At 34.5% G+C, this 20665-nt stretch overlaps 1 long non-coding RNA gene across 1 annotated transcript; it reads left to right on the top strand.

Annotated features, from left to right (window-relative positions):
* The first annotated feature begins 17617 nt into the window (after positions 1-17617).
* Positions 17618-20014, top strand: LOC128555460 (uncharacterized). The gene is made up of 3 exons (XR_008370069.1): positions 17618-17713; positions 19094-19225; positions 19882-20014. It is a non-coding gene; the product is annotated as an uncharacterized LOC128555460 (long non-coding RNA).
* Positions 20015-20665: the final 651 nt, after the last annotated feature.

Here is a 20665-nt window from a genome sequence, read left to right as displayed (position 1 = left end):
AAGGTAATGGCATATGCTGACATATTTTCGCTGGGTCAAAATTTCACAAATTTTAAATTTCGAGTATGTTCGCGAGGTTTAATATTCACAAAATGGTAAAACTGGGATCCTACTTGAATTTGAATTATACTAGTGATGAATATTTACACAAGGATTAATTTTCACAAGATGTAGGGCCTTGCCATGTAAATATAGCTAAATTTAAACAATTATGAAAATTTCTGCTTTCACAGTATCTGAACAAGGAATTGAATCAACTTTTATATCTTCTGTACAATGTCCAAGGTATAAGGCTATACAGCTGAATTGTAACTCTACTATTCAAAGGTTATGTCATTTTATCCCTTGGAATAATGTAACTGTTCATGTATTTTGTACCGCCAAGTATGACTTGCATACTGGGACAATTTTGCCTTTAGCTTATAGCGTGATGTCCAACATCTGCGTTGAACAGAGTGGGTTCTTAGCAAATGATTTATCACAGATGTACCTTTAGCTAGATAAGCACACAAAGACTTAGATTTAATCAGTATAGAATCAGCAAAACCAGTTGAAGTATCTGACAATGGAGTCTACTGAAACAGTTCCGAGAAAATGTTAAATTTTTAGGCATACAAGGCTGATATAATTTGTTCACTGCTTCCCATTTTTGGGTTGATGTCACGAACCTGGTTTGGTCTAAACTGGATGGACCTAGAAATGACTGAAGACATGCTCTTAGAATTTCTCCATCAGACTTGAACATTTTCAGTTTTTTATTAGCTTGGAGAAAGTACCTTTTTTTGCGGTAATCACCGGTGCAAACTAAACTATTTATTTTACAGAAGTGCCCGCAGTTGAACCAAAAGCTACTTTTAGTCTGTGGGACGGAAGGGCCTCAGTTCAAATCCTATGGAGATAAAAATAATCTTCTTTTTTTTTTCTTTTTTTGTGATCATAAAAAAGATGGTTTCCGCTTTAAAATTTTAGTTTACACTTACTTACTGCCACCAAAATTTGTGTTCAGCAAGCTTATCTGCAAAATTAGCTTGAATGATATTTGGGGTCACTGTTACTGGCTTCCACTCAGTATCTTTAGTTTGGGTAAACTTATTGTCAGAATACTTCAAACACAAAAGGTTGGGAATGTATTTGAGGGCACCTGGATCAGGGTCAAGGTCAGTGTAATTCAAGATAGAAGAGTGGGTCATATTTAAAATAAGAAATAGATTTTTGTGCTGTGGAATGAAAGGGTGTCAGTTCAAATTTCAGAGATCCAGATTTTTTTTCGTTTTTCGTTTTTAGCTCACCTGTCACAAAGTGACAAGGTGAGCTATTGTGACCACTTGATGTCCGTTGTGCATCATGCGTAGTCCGTCGTCCGTCAACAATTTGTAGAAATATCTTCTTCTTGAAAGCCACTGGGCAGAATTACACCAAACTTCACAGGAATGATCCTTGGGTGGCCCCCTTTCAAAATTGTTCAAAGAATTGAATTCCGTGCAGAACTCTGGTGAAAAACTTTAAAAATCTTCTTCTCAAAAACCAGAAGCCCTAGAGCTTAGATATTTGATGTGAAGCATTGCCTAGTGGACCTCTACCAAGTTTTTACAAATCATGACCCCGGATTCAAAATTGACCCCGCCCCAGGGGTCACTTGATTTTACATAAGAAAATCTTAAAAAATCTTCTCAAAAACCAGAAGCCCTAAAGCTTAGATATTTGACATGTAGTATTGCCTATTTGACTTCTACTAAAATTGTTCAAATCATGACCCCAGGGTCAAAATTGACCCCGCCCCAGGAGTCACTTGATTTTACATAGGAAAATCTTCAAAAAATTTCTAAAAATAAGCCAGAAGGCCTAGGGCTTAGATATTTCACATGTAGCATTGCCTAGTGGACCTCTACAACATTTGTTCAAATCATGACCCCGGGGTCAAAATTTACCTCGCCCAATGGGTCACTTTATTTTACATAGGAAAATCTTCAAAAATTTTCTAAAAATAAACCAGAAGGCCTAGAACTTAGATATTTCACATGTAGCATTGCCTAGTGGACCTCTGCAAATTTTTTCAAATCATGATCCCTGGGGTCAAAATGACCCTGCCCCAGGGATCACTTGATTTTACATAGGAATATTTTCAAAAATTTTCTAAAAATAAACCAGAAGACCTAGATCTTAGATATTTACATGTAGCATTGCCTAGTAGACTTCTACAAAATTTGTTCAAATCATGACCTCCTGGATCAAATTGACCCCGCCCCATGGGGTTACTTGTTTGTACATAGAAAAATCTTCAAAATTTTCTGAAAATAAACCAGAAGGCCTAGAGCTTAGATATTTCACATGTAGCATTGCCTAGTGGACCTCTACAAAATTTGTTCAAATCGTGACCCCTGGGGTCAAAATTGACCCCGCCCCAGGAGTCACTTGGTTTTACATAGGAAAATCTTCAAAAATTTTCTAAAAATAACCAGAAGACCCAGAGCTTAGATATTTCACATGTAGCATTGCCTAGTGGACCTCTCAAAATTGACCCCGCCCCAGGGGTCACTTGATTTTATTTTTCTTTTTGGTTAAATTTCTTCAACTTCTTGTCCTTAAGTGCAATGATAACAGGTGAGCGATATAGGGCCATTATGGCCCTCTTGTTTCTTTTCTTTTTAGCTCACCTATTGTGACTGCTTGATGTCAGTCGTGCGTAGTCCATCATCTGTCGTGCGTAGTCTGTCGTGCGCCGTCCATCAACATTTTCTAAAAAAAAATCTTCTTGAAAACCACTGTTAAGAATTACACCAAACTTCACAGGAATGATCCTTGGGTGGCCCCCTTTCAAAATTTTTCAAAGAATTGAATTCCATGCAGAACTCTGGTTGCCATGGCAACCGAAAGGAAAAACTTAAAAAATCTTCTTGTCCAAAACCACAGGGCCTAGGGCTTTGATATCTGGTGTGTAGCATCATCTAGTTGTCCTCTACCAAAATTATTCAAATTATCCCCCTAGGGTTAAATATGGCCCCGCCCCGGGGGTCCCTTGTTTTACATAGACTTGTATAGGAAAAAAAGTTTAAAAATCTTCTTGTTTGAAACAACAACACTTAGACCTTTGATATTTGGTTTTTAGCATTGTCTTATGGTCTTCAACGAAAATTGTTCAAATTGTACCCCTTGGGTGAAAAGAGGCCCTGCCCTGGGGGTCCCAAGTTTTATATAGACTTATATAGGAAAAAGCTTTAAAAAATCTTCTTGTCTGAAACCCTACGACCTAGGCTTTTGATATTTGGTATGATGCATTGTCTAGTAGTCCTCTACCAAAATTGTTCAAATTATGCCCTTGGGGTTAAAAGAGGCTCCGCCCTGGAGTCACTTAGTTATTATGTGAGTTATATAGGAAAAATACTTAAAAAATCATCTGATCCTATTTCCAAGACTGTTTAATTATAATTACCTGATGACCCTAAGTAATATGATGTCACTTGACTGTGACCTTGACCTACTGACCTACTTTCTTGTTTTTTTAAGATACAGCATTGAAATTTTGATGACATACACAGTTTTGCCTACAAATTGTAAAACTGAATTTCATTGACCATGAATGTGACCTACTGACTTTCTTAATATTTTATCATCAGTTTGACATTTGAAACATGTAGCTCATATTATTCAGGTGAGCGATCCAGGGTCATCATGACCCTCTTGTTTTTTTTTGTGACAAAAATGTCATTTTAATGCCATTGGGTAACTCAAAAATAGAAAACTATGGTCATAGTTGTAATGAAAAATTGATTATTTTTCAGTTTCATCATCAAAAAGCTGGTTTCGAATTTATAAATTTGAATATAAGAACTGGCTTTGGATTGTATTTTGGGTCACTGTTACTAAAAAAAAACGATTTTTTTTTTTTTTTTTTTTTTTTTTTTTTTTTTTTTTTTTTTTTTTTTGAGGCCCCAAATGGGTAACCCCGTTTATTTTCCCTGTCATAGGTATAACTAGGGTCGGAGAAACATCCCTAATTAACCTTACACACAACATATTACAACATATTATAATATTTACTTATTTTAAACATCAATATTTTCATATTACAATACTATCAATACTATTACAAGTATGGTATAAAAAGTCATAAATGGGTACCCAAGGAACATTCTTTTTATCAAAACCATATCAAAAAGGTGAAAAAAAGAAAAAGCGGTTATACATGTATGATATATAATGATGCTGAGCGAGCTTGCACAAACTGAGGATTAGTATTATGAAGTATAATTGAAATAATATCTAATTACAAACATTTATTTTATGCTAACTGGTGAAATACTGAAAAATAGCAGTGAGATATTTCTCTATATCACTCACAGTGCCGAACTTCTTTTTTTCAGATAAAATTATCTCCCTTGAAATATATTCTTTAATTAACTCCCTTTGTTGCCTTTAACCTTTAATAATTGCTGGTAATCTATTATTATCCTAACATTCAAGCCATACAGGAGACATGTACAGCTAGACAATCCTATATAGGACAAGCTAGCTATAATAAAATTTGCAGAAGAAATAATATTATAGATCTAATGCTCTAGCTCTAGAAATGTAGCCTGTTTCCCTATATTCTCGCGGTACTAGTGACACTAAATACAAGAAGCAAGCAAATGAAAATATAACAGTTATTTTGTTTAATAACTAATTTAAAATAATTCATTATCTATCAAAACATACAAGTTTTGACACAAAATATAATTAAAATACTTCCGACAATCACGTGTCAACATGTACACTTTCTACCATTTTGATTTTGTATGTCCTTGGTATTTTCGCGTTAAAGATGTTGTTGTTGTAGTTGTAGAATTATTGTTAGGTTACATACCATGATATTTGTTTATTTCCGGTACACTAAGGAATTCTGTGTCTGTTTGTAAAAATAACAGTTTAATTATAACAATATTGGTAAAATTATATGAAATGTTCAACACCCAGTACTTAACAATTTACTCATTTTGACATCGTGTACACCTGAAACAGCTGTCCTTCTCAGAACCCTGACCTTTGAACCCTTGTATGTGACCACTAAAATTAGTCTGTTTCGAAAATTATGGTACTATACCTTCAAAAGTGGTTGCTTGGCCTTGCCGTTAACTTAATGTAGCTATATATATGTCTTTCCTCCACTTTTCTTGGTTCCTCACTATCGTATGGTAGATTTTACTGGCGACAGCACATTTAGTTGGTTGTTGTCTTAGTTTATTATCACAAGACATCAGCACAACCTTACGTAATATGCCAGCATTTTCGTCGAATTTCTTTCCCACCCAGCCAGTTGTGTTCCAAATTCCATCCTTATTCGTTATGCTCTACAGCTCCTAGACCAATATTTCCATTAAATCCATGATGATATTTAATTCTGCAGCTTGATTTTCTAAGGACTTTTGGATATTCCCCAGTTGTTTACGTTTTTCATGTTGTTTTTTAATCTGACCTTCAGCGTTTGTAAACAAAGCAAGCTTCCGGTTATTTAACAAACTGATGGCATTGACCGAAAAGTTTTAAATATGCTTACTTAACTATTGTCTGTTGGCCGCGGATTGTTCATTTATTAACAAAATATTTTAAATGTAGTTTTTGTTTTCAAAAACAAAATGGCGTCGTGTTGATTTCACGGACCTAATCACCAATATTCGATATCAGTGTGCCTGAGTGTCCATGGTAATTTAGCGGATGCGTCATATGTAACACGGTAGCTTAAATAAATCCTAATATCATCATGAAGTATTGGTTTTCTTTGAACATGTTAGCATTTAATAAACAGAAAATTCGTTGATCTTCACCAGTTAGCATAAAATAAAAAGAATATTTGTTTGTTTGCAGTGTGATATCGAAATATATCTTCACCGATAAGGGAGACAATTCTGATATTTTCACTCAGGCTCCGCCTTCGTGAAAATATTCATTTGTCTCCCTTATCGGTGAAGATATATTTCGATATCACACTGCAAACAAACAAATATTCTCTATTTATCTGATGAATAATCTTACAACTGACCAGTTTTGTTTTTCTAAATCTGTAATGTTCAAATTCTTATAAATTTCCCATGCTAATGAAAGGCTCTTCTTAACTCCGGTAACAGTTGGTATAATTCCTTTTCTTTTGCACAAATATATATATCTTTTTATCTCCAGAAACAAAATATCATATTCAACATTTCTGGGTTTACAACTGAAGGATCCAAGTAAAAAACATTCTTTTTTCATACATTCCATATTTATATTAACATTTGCACATATGTCTTTTATTCCGCTAAGCAATTCTTGAACAATATGACAATTCCAAAATAAATGTAATAAAGTTTCTTCTGCAAAATGTACATAAATTATCGTTTCTCATATTCATTTTATACAACAAAGAGTTTGTACCTAAAGTTCTATGTACTATTCTAGTTTGAAACCACTGAATATATGAATCTCTTGTATATTTGAAAGGTAAGCTATATATATATATTCCCAATCTAAAAGACTAATATTAAACAAAGTGTACCATTTTAGTTGACTTGTTGGTTTTTCATTATTTTTTATAAATATAGTATAAATAGTTTTATTGTTTTTCAGAATTACAGGCATTAAATAGCTACTGATACAAGGATGTACCACATTGTAATCAATAACAAAGTTGTTATTTTTACTTAATATAAAACTTTTTACACTTCTTTTTAATATCTCATAATGTAAAAAGTTTATTTTACTTCCAGCAATTGTTTCTAAATACTGCAAACTAAGAAAAGACACAGAATCTGACATAATATCACTAACAAATCGAATCCCTCTGTCATAGAGTGGTTTTATAAAGATACCATTTCCACCACAGAGAATTTCATGATTACAGAATAGTGGCATATTTAACAATTGTTCAGCTGTATCAATTGGTGTACACTCTATTATCTTATTACTCAAAATAAAAACCAATTATCTCATACAACACTCTTTATTCATCAAGAATATGCATTGATACTTACAACGATAGTTAAACATACGCATAATACATTTTGTAATAATTTAATTAAATTCAGTAAAAGTATATTGACAATATTGGGAGTTGATCGGCCGCTCATGACTCAACAAGGGTCTCACCGTGTAGAGTCGTTAAAAGCACAGCAAAATCCGTCGACCGAGAGGAGAACAGACGCACCAACCCAAGGCTTGCAAAAACAACGCAACTGCGCAATCCATCGAACTTCGAATTTTGAATCTAACCCAGCCCGGTTGTCACCGGGATGCGGTCAAATGCACAACCCTAGCCAATGTAAAGCGAGGCAATATAACACAACGGACCACAAGGCAAAGCAATGCAAGACACTTTGTACTTTGTAACAGGTATCACTCAAACAACGCAAAGTAACGCAAGACACTTTGTACTTTGTAACAGGTGTCACTCAAAGGCAAAGCAACACAAGACACTTTGCACTTTATAACAGGTATCACTCAAATGCAAACACACAATTTCAATTGAACGTCGAGCTACCATTCCACCCATTTCGGGTTTCACCGAGAATGAGCGAAACCGCAACACGAGTCAATGAAAGGCAAGGCAAGGCAAAGTGACACCACTGAGAGCAACGCAACATATGCAACACACGCAACACTAGGAATTGCCAAGTACTAGGGCAAAACCTTTTACTATCCAGTTAACACAAACTGGTAAACATATGATACCCCAAAGTACGCAACTTGAATGCAAACATACAGACACCGTATCCGCTCACCTCACGGCCGACAGAATTTTACCACTAACATATTATGAGCGACAATATCAATCAAGCCAGTATTATAAATAAACACCTTTTACTTATAGTATTATGACAAGATGAAGAAAAACTAATATTCAGGTCTATCAAATGTCACAGTTAAAAAGCCAGTGTCCTACATAATAATTGTTACCACAAATAATAGCAGAATTTTCTTAGTGATATCCAACTGTGATCACAAAGTTTTTAAGTTTACATGAAATAATATTTACGACAGTCAATACTTCCTATAATTATTTTCCTGTCCTTGAATTTCATGTCAATATGACACATTTAACTTAAAAAGTGAAACTTATTCTAATAATTTTATTACTTCACTATTGTCTTCTTGTACATTTAGTTTATATATTTTAATACTAGAAATACGTATATTAATATCAATCAACTATCCCATGCCTTTTTAAAGAAGTATAAAATCTTTCAAATTATACTGGAGAGTCTTATACAAATATAGTCACGCCCATGCTGAACCGTTTTCTTAAATAACAAAATTTATATACACTGCATCAAAATGTCTCAGTTTTTTCTTCATAACACGGTATGAACATCTCACATTTGGAAGTCCTTGGTCACGTAACAAGATGACATCTAGCCCCGTCATACATTTTGATGGCTGGATGTGTTATCTCCTGCAGTGTTATTGCTCTCCGGTATATCACCCTCATCAATTTACTTTGGCACGGTTTAACCCTGCAATTGTAAGTAAAAAGACGGCAGTACCTAACAACTCAGTCGTCAAGACCGGGTGGACAATAACAATTACCTTGAACTAGAACATCAACGTTAGCTATTGTTAAATAGATGGACTTTATGCAAATTTCCTTTACAACTTTGAACCAATTTCATAAAACATTCCACAGATGATGTAAGATCAACATAAGTAGATCAGTAAAGTGTATATAAAATACTGACAAAGTATTCTAGCAAGTTGTTAAAACTACAATACTAGCCCGAAATTAAAGATGCAAAACTCTATGTTTCGAAAGTTTCCTATAAATACAGGGTGTGGCGGGCAGGTAGTTTTGACGTTACCGACGGTGTAGCTAGCAAAATGTGAGAGAACTGCACGAGATATTGGTATTTATATTATATCGACTGGGTACCAGTATCAATAGGAACCAGTTCAGATCAGCCAAGTGTAACAATATCGATGACACGTTTATCTACGAAAACAGACGACAATTTAATAAACTAGCAGACGGTAATTAACGAGCAACAATTTGAGAAAAAATAAATTAAATTATTTTAATTCTAAAATAATTTCCATTAATTTAATAAAACGTTTTAAAACATCAATCCAAAATTTATTTGTGAGTTTTCTTATAGTATATTCTGCATACAGTTTACCAGTATTAAATAATTTATCTATATCAAACAAGGTTCTAACTAATCTAAAGCATCTACTCTCACTTCCATTAACACATTTCTTGAACCATGATACTTTCAAGCTGTATGTATATGAAAATATGTCTATCATTTTCAGGCCTCCTTCTTTATAGTCTTTAATGATAACTGTTTTCTTGATTTTTACTCTACCTTCCCATACAAAATCATAAAAAATATTATTAATTTCCTGTAAGACTTGATCACTTGGGTTTGGTAACGATATCAGACAATGTGTCAACAAGGGAAGTAACAATGATTTAACAACTATAATTTTACCAATTGGAGTTAGTTTTCTTCTCTTCCAATATGATATACTTTCTACAATTTTACTGATTTTATCTTGAAAACTAAGATCTACTATTTTGTTTAAATCAACATCAAATATAATACCCAGTAGTTTAAACCTAGTTAGTTGTACCCCAGAAAAGTTTCCATTTTGTTTTTATTGACCTTGTGCTATATTTAAGAGAGCCTATCAAAATAACATTAGTCTTATCAAAATTAACTTTTAATCCTGAGTGAAGAGAAAAATCATGCAATAAGTCAAGTGCTGAGTTCAAAGATTTATCCGAACCATCTAATAATAATGAGGTGTCATCTGCAAATTGAGAAATCTTATATTCTGTTCCATCAATAACTATACCTTTAATATTTGAACAATTTCTAATTTTCATAGCCAGTATTGCAGCACAGAGAATAAAAATATAAGATGAGATTGGGTCACCCTGTCGGCAACCACATCCACAGCTGAAAAAATTTGATAAAAATCCATTTAACTGTACTGATAATTGTGTATTATTTAAGAACATTGTGATCCATTTTTTAATCATTTGACCAAAATTAAAAAAGGAAAAAGTCTTCTGTATGAAATTGAATGACAAAGTATCGAAGGCTTTTTCGAAGTCGATTTAACATAACTAGACCTGGGATATTATTATCTTCGGTTTACTTCAATACATCATACAAAAGTCTGGTATTTTCCCCAATATAACGTCCTTTAACAAAGCCAGTTTGATCTCTAGCAACTAGATTATCTAACGTAGATTTTATTCTGTTAGCAATACTACCTGAAGCCAGTTTATAAACAATGTTTAACAATGTAATCGGTCTCCAATTTTTCAGGAACTGTTTCGGTTTATTTTCTTTCGGAATACATGTTATTATACCTTGCTTTTGTGTAACTGAAAAACTGCTGGTGTGAAAAGCATAATTTAAAGCTCTCACTACAAATTTACCTAACTTCTTTCAAAACACTTTAAAGAAATTTGTTGTAAAACCATCGGAGCCTGGACTTTTATAATTTTTCATGTTTTTCAAAGTGTTAGAGACTTCTTCATATGACAATAAACCTTCTAATGCTGAAGACTGTTCTGGTGATAGCTTAGGAACATTACATTTATCTAGATCTTCATCCATATTATAGTTGTCTAACGTATTAAATTGAGAATACAGTGTTTTGTAAAAGTTACTAGTTTCTTTCAAAATTTTCTCCTGGTTATATATATTTGAACCATCATCTGTTTCAATAAAGGGAATTACTTTACTTGTATAGTTATACTTTTCTAAATTACAAAAAAAGTTAGAAGCTTTTTCACCATCTTCTATCCAAACAGAATGTGATCTTATCATGTATCCTCTTATTTTTTCATTTTTTAGTGTATTTAATCTATCTTGTAAATTTAAATATGTTTCTTTGTTTTCAGTTGTTAAATTGTTTTCCAATTTCTTTATTTCCTCTAACAATATTTGTTCTTGTTTATTTTTATTTTTAGTTCTAAAACTGGCATATGATATTGTTTTACCACGTATTTCCATTAAAAGTGTCTCTAGAAATAATTGGTCATTAATGGTAAAATGTAAGTTCTTATCATCTATGTCTGACAATTTTTCAAAATTATAAATTCAACCAGGTACACAGTATTGTTTCTTTATTTCTTCTATTTTATTATTTATACACTCTAAGTATTCTATATCATGCAACAATGAATTGTTAAACTTCCACAGACCTTTACCATGTTTGACATCCTCAAAGCATAAAGAAGTATTTACAATAGAATGATCTGATCTGTAACTAATATAAATATCTGAACTTCTAACAAAATTCAACATATTTTCAGTAATTAGAAAAAAATCTAGTCTGGCTTGTTGTAAGGGTTAATACGTCTCCATGTAAATCTTCTACTCTCTCCATGTAATATTCTAAAAGGATCTACCAAATTTCTGTTTTCAGTATGTGTTAACAATAATTTTCTAGCCTTTACATTATGATTTCTAGATTTGTAATTGCAATAGTCTAGCTCATGATTTAAAACTAAATTATAGTCTCCACATACTACATAAGAATCATTTCCAATTTTATCTATAACATTAAAAACATAGTTATTAAAGTCTGGACTATCTATATTTGGCCCATATAGTGTAACTAAAGTAAATCTATTATTTTCAAATGAAATATCTAAAGCCAACAAATTACCATTGCTATCTTTTTCTGTACTGTTTACTTTGATATTTAAATTTTTTCTAACTAATATACAAACACCACTAGCATTTGCCATGACTATAAAAACATTCCCCTTCCCAAACTGCATATATATTTTTCTCCATTTCTTTAGTAAAATGTGTGTCTTGTAAACAACAGATATCTGCATTCTGACCCTTTAATAAGTTTAAAATATCACATCTTTTTTTAATGTCATTTAATCCACGGCAATTGTAAGATAGAACATTTAAATTATTCACTATTACCCGTTAAATACTCAACAATCTCTAAGCAGCAAGTAATGAAGTAATAGACATACATGTACAAGTTCAACTCAGAATTTCTGTGAAATAGTTTATCTAAGTTATAAACAATATACCTGTATAACCTCAAAAGAAACAGGATAAAGCACATCATGTAACTAACTAAACAAACAAATAAAATTTAACATTGAAATACAAGACTTTACTACAGAATACATCATTTTAAACCCTTAATATGCTCATAAGTTGGACAAATACATTGTTTAAATTTAGTAGGTTAAGGGTTAAATATGTTGATAGGAAATATAATTATTACATACTCTCCTTGACAATTTAAATAATCAAAAACGTTTGGAGATTTTTGCATTTGACCAACACATTTATCTTTCTCTAAGACTTTAAACATTAATTGTGAAAAAAAATGTCATCTTATTATTGAGCGATATTGTATAACATTCAAAATTGCATATCTTAGAATCGTTCAATGACTGAGTATGCATCAATACATACATAATGACAGCATCAAACATTAGATACAATGTATAGGTCCTCAAAGATATTATAAACGCTGCATCAATATACACACCAACATCAGACACAGAATATATCTCGAAGATATTTCTACACAAATGCATCAATACACATACCATAACATCAGATACAGAATATAGACAAACATTTCAAAACAAATGAATCAATTTACATACACAATCAAGTATAGATGATCCAAAGACATTTCTATACAAAAGCACCAATACACATACCAATATCAGATATAGAACACATAAAAAAACGAAAAATGGTTTGTGCTCAATATCTTTAGTTTGGGTGCACCTATTGTCAGCAAACTTTGTGTTTAGGTAGCTTTTGTCAAAGAATCATGAATTACATAGGGAAAAGACACGTGTACTTTTCTTATGTCTGTACTTCTGAATGGCACGATTGGATGCAGTCAGATATGAATATAGAATACGACCATTTTTAGCTCACATGTCACTTTGTGACAAGGTGAGCTTTTGTGATCACGCAGCGTCCCTCGTCCGTGCGTGCGTGCGTGCGTAAACTTTTGCTTGTGACCACTCTAGAGGTCACATTTTTCATGGGATCTTTATGAAAGTTGGTCAGAATGTTTATCTTGATCATATCTAGGTCAAGTTCGAAACTGGGTCAACTGCGATCAAAAACTAGGTCAGTAGGTCTAAAAATAGAAAAACCTTGTGACCTCTCTAGAGGCCATACTTTTCAATGGATCTTCATGAAAATTATTCAGAATGTTCACCTTGATGATATCTAGGTCAAGTTTGAAACCGGGTCACGTGCCATCAAAAATTAGGTCAGTAGGTCAAATAATAAAAAAACCTTGTGACCTCTAGAGGCCATATTTTTCACGGGAACTGTATGAAAGTTGGTCAGAATGTTCATCTTGATGGTATCTAGGTCAAGTTCGAAACTGGGTCAACTGCGGTCAAAAACTAGGTCAGTAGGTCTAAAAATAGAAAAACCTTGTGACCTCTAGAGGCCATACTTATGAATGGATCTTCATGAAAATTGGTCAGAATGTTCACCTTGATGATATCTAGGTCAAGTTAGAAACTGGGTCACATGCCATCAATAACTAGGTCAGTAGGTCAAATAACAAAAAAACCTTGTGACCTCTCTAAAGGCCATATTTTTCATGGGATCTGTATGAAAATTGGTGAGAATTTTTATCTTGATGATATCTAGGTCAAGTTCGAAACTGGATCAACTGCGGTCAAAAACTAGGTCAGTAGGTCTAAAAATAGAAAACCCTTGGGACCTCTCTAGAGGCCATACTTTTCAATGGATCTTCATGAAAGTAAGTCAGAATGTTCACCTTGATGATATCTAGGTCAAGTTCGAAACTTGGTCACGTGTTATCAATAACTAGGTAGGTCTAAAAATAGAAAAACCTTGTGACCTCTCTAGAGGCCATATTTTTCATGGGATCAGTATGAAAGTTGGTCTGAATGTTCATCTTGATGATGTCTAGGTCAGGTTGAAACTGGGTCAACTGCAGTCAAAAACTAGGTCAGTAAGTCTAAAAAATAAAAAAACATTGTGACCTCTCTAGAGGCCATACTTTTGAATGGATCTTCATGAAAATTGGTCAGAATGTTCATCTTTATGATATCTAGGTCAAGTTCGAAACTGGGTCACATGCCATCAGTAACTAGGTCAGTAGGTCAAATAATAAAAAATCTTGTGACCTCTCTAGAGGCCATATTTTTCAATGGATCTTCATGAAAATTGGTTAGAATTTTTATCTTGATGATATCTAGTTCAGATTCAACACTGGGTCACATGAGCTCAAAAACTAGGTCACAATGTCAAATAATAGAAAAAAACGACATCATACTCGGTTTAAAACTGGGTCATGTGGGGACAGGTGAGCGATTCAGGACCATCATGGTCCTCTTGTTAGCTCACCTGTCACAAAGTGACAAGGTGAGCTTTTGTGATCGCGCAGTGTCCATCGTCCATCGTCTGTCCGTGCGTCCGTAAACTTTTTGCTTGTGACCACTCTAGAGGTCACATTTTTCATGGGATCTTTATGAAAATTGGTCAGAATGTTCATCTTGATGATATCTAGGTCAAGTTCGAAACTGGGTCACGTGCGGTCAAAAACTAGGTCAGTAGGTCTAAAAATAGAAAAACCTTGTGACCACTCTAGAGGTCACATTTTTCATGGGATCTTCATGAAAGTTGGTCAGAATGTTCATCTTGATGATATCTAGGTCAAGTTCGAAACTGGGTCACGTGCAGTCAAAAACTAGGTCAGTAGGTCTAAAAATAGAAAAACCTTGTGACCACTCTAGAGGTCACATTTTTCATGGGATCTTCATGAAAGTTTGTCAGAATGTTCATCTTCATGATATCTAGGTCAAGTTCGAAACTGGGTCACGTGCGTTCAAAAACTAGGTCAGTAGGTCTAAAAATAGAAAAAATTTGTGACCACTCTAGAGGTCACATTTTTCGTGGGATCTTCATGAGTTTGTCAGAATGTTCATCTTGATGATATCTAGGTCAGGTTCGAAACTGGGTCACGTGCGGTCAAAAACTAGGTCAGTAGGTCTAAAAATAAAAAAACCTTGTGACCACTCTAGAGGTCACATTTTTCATGGGATCTTCATGAAAGTTGGTCAGAATGTTCACCTTGATGATATCTAGGTCAAGTTCGAAACTGTGTCACGTGCAGTCAAGAACTAGGTCAGTAGGTCTAAAAATAGAAAAACCTTGTGACAACTCTAGAGGTCACATTTTTCATGGGATCTTTATGAAAATTGGTCAGAATGTTCATCTTGATGATATCTAGGTCAAGTTCGAAACTGGGTCACGTGCCTTCAAAAACTAGGTCAGTAGGTCTCAAAATAGAAAAACCTTGTGACCACTCTAGAGGTCACATTTTTCATGGGATCTTCATGAAAGTTGGTCAGAATGTTCATCTTGATGATATCTAGGTCAAGTTCGAAACTGGGTCAACTGCGTTCAAAAACTAGGTCAGTAGGTCTAAAAATAGAAAAACCTTGTGACCACTCTAGAGGTCACATTTTTCATGGGATCTTCATGAAAGTTGGTCAGAATGTTCATCTTGATGATATCTAGGTCAAGTTCGAAACTGGGTTACGTGCGGTCAAAAACTAGGTCAGTAGGTCAAAAAATAGAAAAACCTTGTGACCACTCTAGAGGTCACATTTTTCATGGGATCTTTATGAAAGATGGTCAGAATGTTCATCTTGATGATATCTAGGTCAAGTTCGAAACTGGGTCACGTGCCTTCAAAAACTAGGTAAGTAGGTCTAAAAATAGAAAAACCTTGTGACCTCTCTAGAGGCCATATATTTCAAAAGATCTTCATAAAAATTATTCAGAACGTTCACCTTATGATATCTAGGTCAAGTTGGAAACTTGGTCACATGCCGTCAAAAACTAGGTCAGTAGGTCAAATAATAGAAAAACCTTGTGACCTCTCTAAAGGCCATATTTTTCATGGGATCTGTATGAAAATTGGTCTGAATGTTCATCTTGATAATATCTAGGTCAAGTTAGAAACTGGGTCACGTGCCATCAAAAACTAGGTCAGTAGGTCAGATAATAGAAAAACCTTGTGACCTCTCTAAAGGCCATATTTTTCATTGGATCTGTATGAAAATTGGTCTGAATGTTCATCTTGATAATATCTAGGTCAAGTTCGAAACAGGGTCATGTGCGGTCAAAAACTAGGTCAGTAGGTCTAGAAATAGAAAAACCTTGTGACCTCTCTAGAGGCCATACTTATGAATGGATCTCCATAAAAATTGGTCAGAATGTTCACCTTGATGTTATCTAGTTCAAGTTTGAAACTGGGTCACGTGCCTTAAAAAACTAGGTCATTAGGTCAAATAATAAAAAACCTTGTGACCTCTCTAGAGGCCATACTTTTCATGGGATCTGTATGAAAGTTGGTCTGAATGTTCATCTTGATGATATGTAGCAAGTCAAGTTTGAAACTGAATCAGCTGCGGTCAAAAACTAGGTCAGTAGGTCTAAAATTATTAAAATCTTTTGACCTCTCTAGAGGCCATATTTTTCAATGGATCTTCATGAAAATTGATCTGAATGTTCACCTTGATAATATCTAGGTCAGTTTCGAAACTGGGTCATGTGCGGTCAAAAACTAGGCCAGTAGGTATAAAAATAGAAAAACCTTGTGACCTCTCTAGAGGCCATATTTTTCATGAGATCTTCATGAAAATTAGTGAGAATGTTCACCTTGATGATATCTAGGTAAAGTTCAAAACAGGGTCACGTACCTTCGAAAACTAGGTCAATAGATGAAATAATAGAAAAACCTAGAGACCATATTTTTCAATGGATCTTCATGAAAATTGGTCAGAATTTTTATCTTGATAATATCTAGGTCAAGTTCAAAACTGAGTCACATGAGCTCAAAAACTAGGTCACTATGTCAAATAATAGAAAAAACGATGTCATACTCAAAACTGGGTCATGTGGGAAGAGGTGAGCGATTCAGGACCATCATGGTCCTCTTGTTTTAAAGAACTTGTTGGCGTCATGCAAAGTTTGAAAACCTGATTCTCCATGTTTCTTGTCTAAATTTCTTTGTGCCATTCATGCATATGCCAACCTTTGTCAAACTGGTACATTTACAGGAAACACCAGTCTGACAGATAACTTAAGATATGACCCTTGCACAGCTGTTTGTACACTAGCAGCACTTTTTATGCCCCCTTTTAAAAAAGAGGGGGCTATACTGTTTTTATTGTTGGTCAGTAAACTATTTGGTTTCCATTTAATAGATTATGCTTGGTCTCACAATTGTCAAACTTATAGGATGACTGTCTTTGGCCAGTAGATGACAGCAATTGTTTTGGAAATCAGTAGGTCAAAGGTCAAGGTCACAGTAACTCGAGACTGAAAATGATTTCTGCCCAACAACTCAAAATGCCTTGTCCTTTAGTTGTCAAACTTCATTAGTTGACTGCATCTGGTTATTTGGTGACCCCACTTTTGAGGGGCCAGTAGGTCAAAGGTAAAGGTCGTAGCAGCCTCGAGGTTGAAATCTGTTTCCACTTAATAACTAAAGAACAGGGCTTCGGAAATTTGCAGGTATGTCAGTTTTGGACTGATTTTTAACTTCTCAGACAGATTCCAGGTGAGTGCTATAGGGTCAATGACTCTTGTACACATTTTTCTCCTTTTGTTTCCAGGTAGGACAGAGTGTCCATCTCTACTGAAAGCTGTTGTTTGGCATTTACTGTGAGACAAGTCACATTTACCTGAGCGGAGAAGAGGTACACTGGTTGATCTCTTAGAAAGTAGATGTTCTGCATAATGTTTCATTGTAAGAATGGTATCAAGGCCACTTAGCTTCATGACAGTGTACACAGGTAAAGCTGGTATCAAGGCCAGTGACCTTCATGACAGTGTACACAGGTAAAGCTGGTATCAAGGCCAGTGACCTTCATGACAGTGTACACAGGTAAAGCTGGTATCAAGGCCAGTGACCTTCATGACAGTGTACACAGGTAAAGCTGGTATCAAGGCCAGTGACCTTCATGACAGTGTACACAGGTAAAGCTGGTATCAAGGCCACTTAGCTTCATGGCTGTGTACACAGGTAAAGCTAGTAGCAAGGTCACTTAGCTTCATGACAGTGTACACAGGTAAAGCTGGTATCAAGGCCACTTAGCTTCATGACAGTGTACACAGGTAAAGCTGGTATCAAGGCCACTTAGCTTCATGGCAGTGTACACAGGTAAAGCTAGTAGCAAGGTCACTGAGCTTCATTGCAGTGTACACAGGTAAAGCTGGTAGCAAGGTCACTGAGCTTCATTGCAGCGTACACAGGTAAAGCTGGTAGCAAGGTCACTGAGCTTCATGGCTGTGTACACAGGTACAGCCAGTATCAGCGTCACAGCTTCATTGCAGTGCACACGTGTAAAGCTTGTAGCAAGGTCACTTAGCTTCATGGCTGTGTACACAGGTAAAGCTGGTAGCAAGGACACTTTGCTTCATGGCAGTGTACAAAGGAAAAGCTGACAGTGAATGGCTGGTAGGCATAGAAATCTGGTAAATATTTGAATTAACCATTACATTTGCTGAAATTGCTTCAGTTTGGGTAAAATGTATACACATGCACTTGAAACTTGTGAAAAATCCTACTTTCAGTTTACATATTTCTTGATTTTTTTCTAATTTTGCAGGTTTTCATGCATGAAATGCATTTTTATAAGTTCTCTGTTTGAAACCGGTATGCGGAAAACAAAATGGGGTATTACAAATGTCGCGATGTAATATGTTTTTTTTTTTTATTATTTAGAAATTTGAGCCTCGACTGAAGAAATCTGACCTAAAGTCACATATGTATTTTTTCTATTCTTGTTTACATAAAATTGCTCTTTTGGTTACTTGAATTTACACAGTACACACAGTCTGAATAGAGAAATATGTGTAGTCATAATCTGTGCAAGAAAAATCAGTTCAAGGGCTTGAAAATTGGACAGATTAGGCCTGAAATTGGCATATTTTAATTGATTTTGAAGGAAAACTGCAGATTTTTACACACCAGACTTGCATATTGGTTTCCTTAATGTTTAATTGAGCATAAATAATCATATCAGTGGTCCTGAATTGTATATTTACTTATTCTGTTGGATTTCTTACATTTTCAGTATCTAAAAACCTGAAATCAGAGCGCTCTGACAATGTGATGTTTGTCGCAGACGGGTATTGACCTCCTTTGTACATATATGTCTACAGCTTCTCAGATTTGACCGAAGACAGTTTTTCGGTGTTGGGAATGGGTAAATAATTCCATTTTAGATGTTTTTAATCAAGATCAGGTACTTTCTGTGATTTTGTAAAATTTAATAGACTTTGTTAAATTGCATCGGCAAGCGAAAAAAGCTAGAAAATAGAATTGTAGTGGAATAACATTATTTCAGCCAGTTTTGTCATAATGACTACTTTCTGAGTCATGTGTGGTAGTGAGATAACATTTATAATCAGTTACCGTGAAATTGGACAGGAATTTGTTCATAATAGTTGATGCAGTAAGCTGTATTCCAAGTGTGAATACTCAGTTCAGATTGTAGCTAATTTTACCTGAAAATAGTAAACATACATGTAGCTTCAGATCCAGCAGTCAGTAAAGCAAGGAAACTGGACAGACTGCTTTGTGATTGATAGTTTTGTTATTCAGACTGTGTGTTATGACACATTTTACATACATAAGACTTGAATTTGAGGTTTTATATTACATTATGACAGTTTCAGTATGGGGAAAGGAGATTGTGATATAAATATTCATAGAAAAGTTGCATTGAGGAGCACATTTTAGCATTTCACTCTTTCTTTGCAGTCAGATTGTTTTGAAATATAGTTTGCACATACATACAATCTTGTAAACTGATGAAGTATTCAATCTAAGAAATTATGACTAGCTCGACTCATATTTCAGATGTTGTTCGGCCAAAGGCCTTCCAGTCACACAGAAGATCATGGTTCGGTCACACGAAGGGTCACTTCCATTGATATTAGCACAGGAGTCTGAAATTCTATCAATAAGACCATAGAAGTCTATCTTTACAAAAAATACCCCCTATATATAAAATAAACACCAGGAATGAAACGTCAAAAACCCAGGGTCCCCTGAAAATACGCACGGACCACAGGGTGATCGCAATTTAGTGAGCTTAGTTAAGAAATAACACTAAAATACACCTACCACACCCGACATCATTCAAATATAATACAATTTACAAGAGTAATCAGACATTTTCTGAGGTTTTCTGAGATTTTCAGCTGTCGCCGAAGCCATTCGCTGACGTCACAACAACAACAACAATTACAGCGCCGAGATAAAGATAATACACTTATTTTATCCTTTAAAATTTGTACATCGAGTAAATAAGTATTAGAATATTCATATGTTTACATCAGTCTATAATATCCCCTAGATTCCTTTTGCAATAAAAAGATAATTTACAAAATTTGATTGGGAAAACCCGTAAAGGGAGGTTACTCATGGGATAATCCATTTTTCGATGCAGCGGAATATCTAAATTTCAGTAGTAAAATTTGATTCTTGGTGTACAATGACTTTTTAATATGAATAGAGAAATATGAAAATGTGTGTTATGTAATTTTAAGGTAAGACAGTACGGGAATTGCTACTTTCAAATTTTATCCTGGCGCATGTAATTGTTGTTACTGTTGTGACGTCAGCGATTGGCTTCGGCGAC

Source organism: Mercenaria mercenaria, chromosome 3 (genome assembly GCF_021730395.1).
Source record: "Mercenaria mercenaria strain notata chromosome 3, MADL_Memer_1, whole genome shotgun sequence".
Taxonomy (NCBI): domain Eukaryota; kingdom Metazoa; phylum Mollusca; class Bivalvia; order Venerida; family Veneridae; genus Mercenaria; species Mercenaria mercenaria.
Note: the sequence above shows the minus strand (reverse complement) of the source record. Positions and strands in the feature narration are given on the sequence as shown.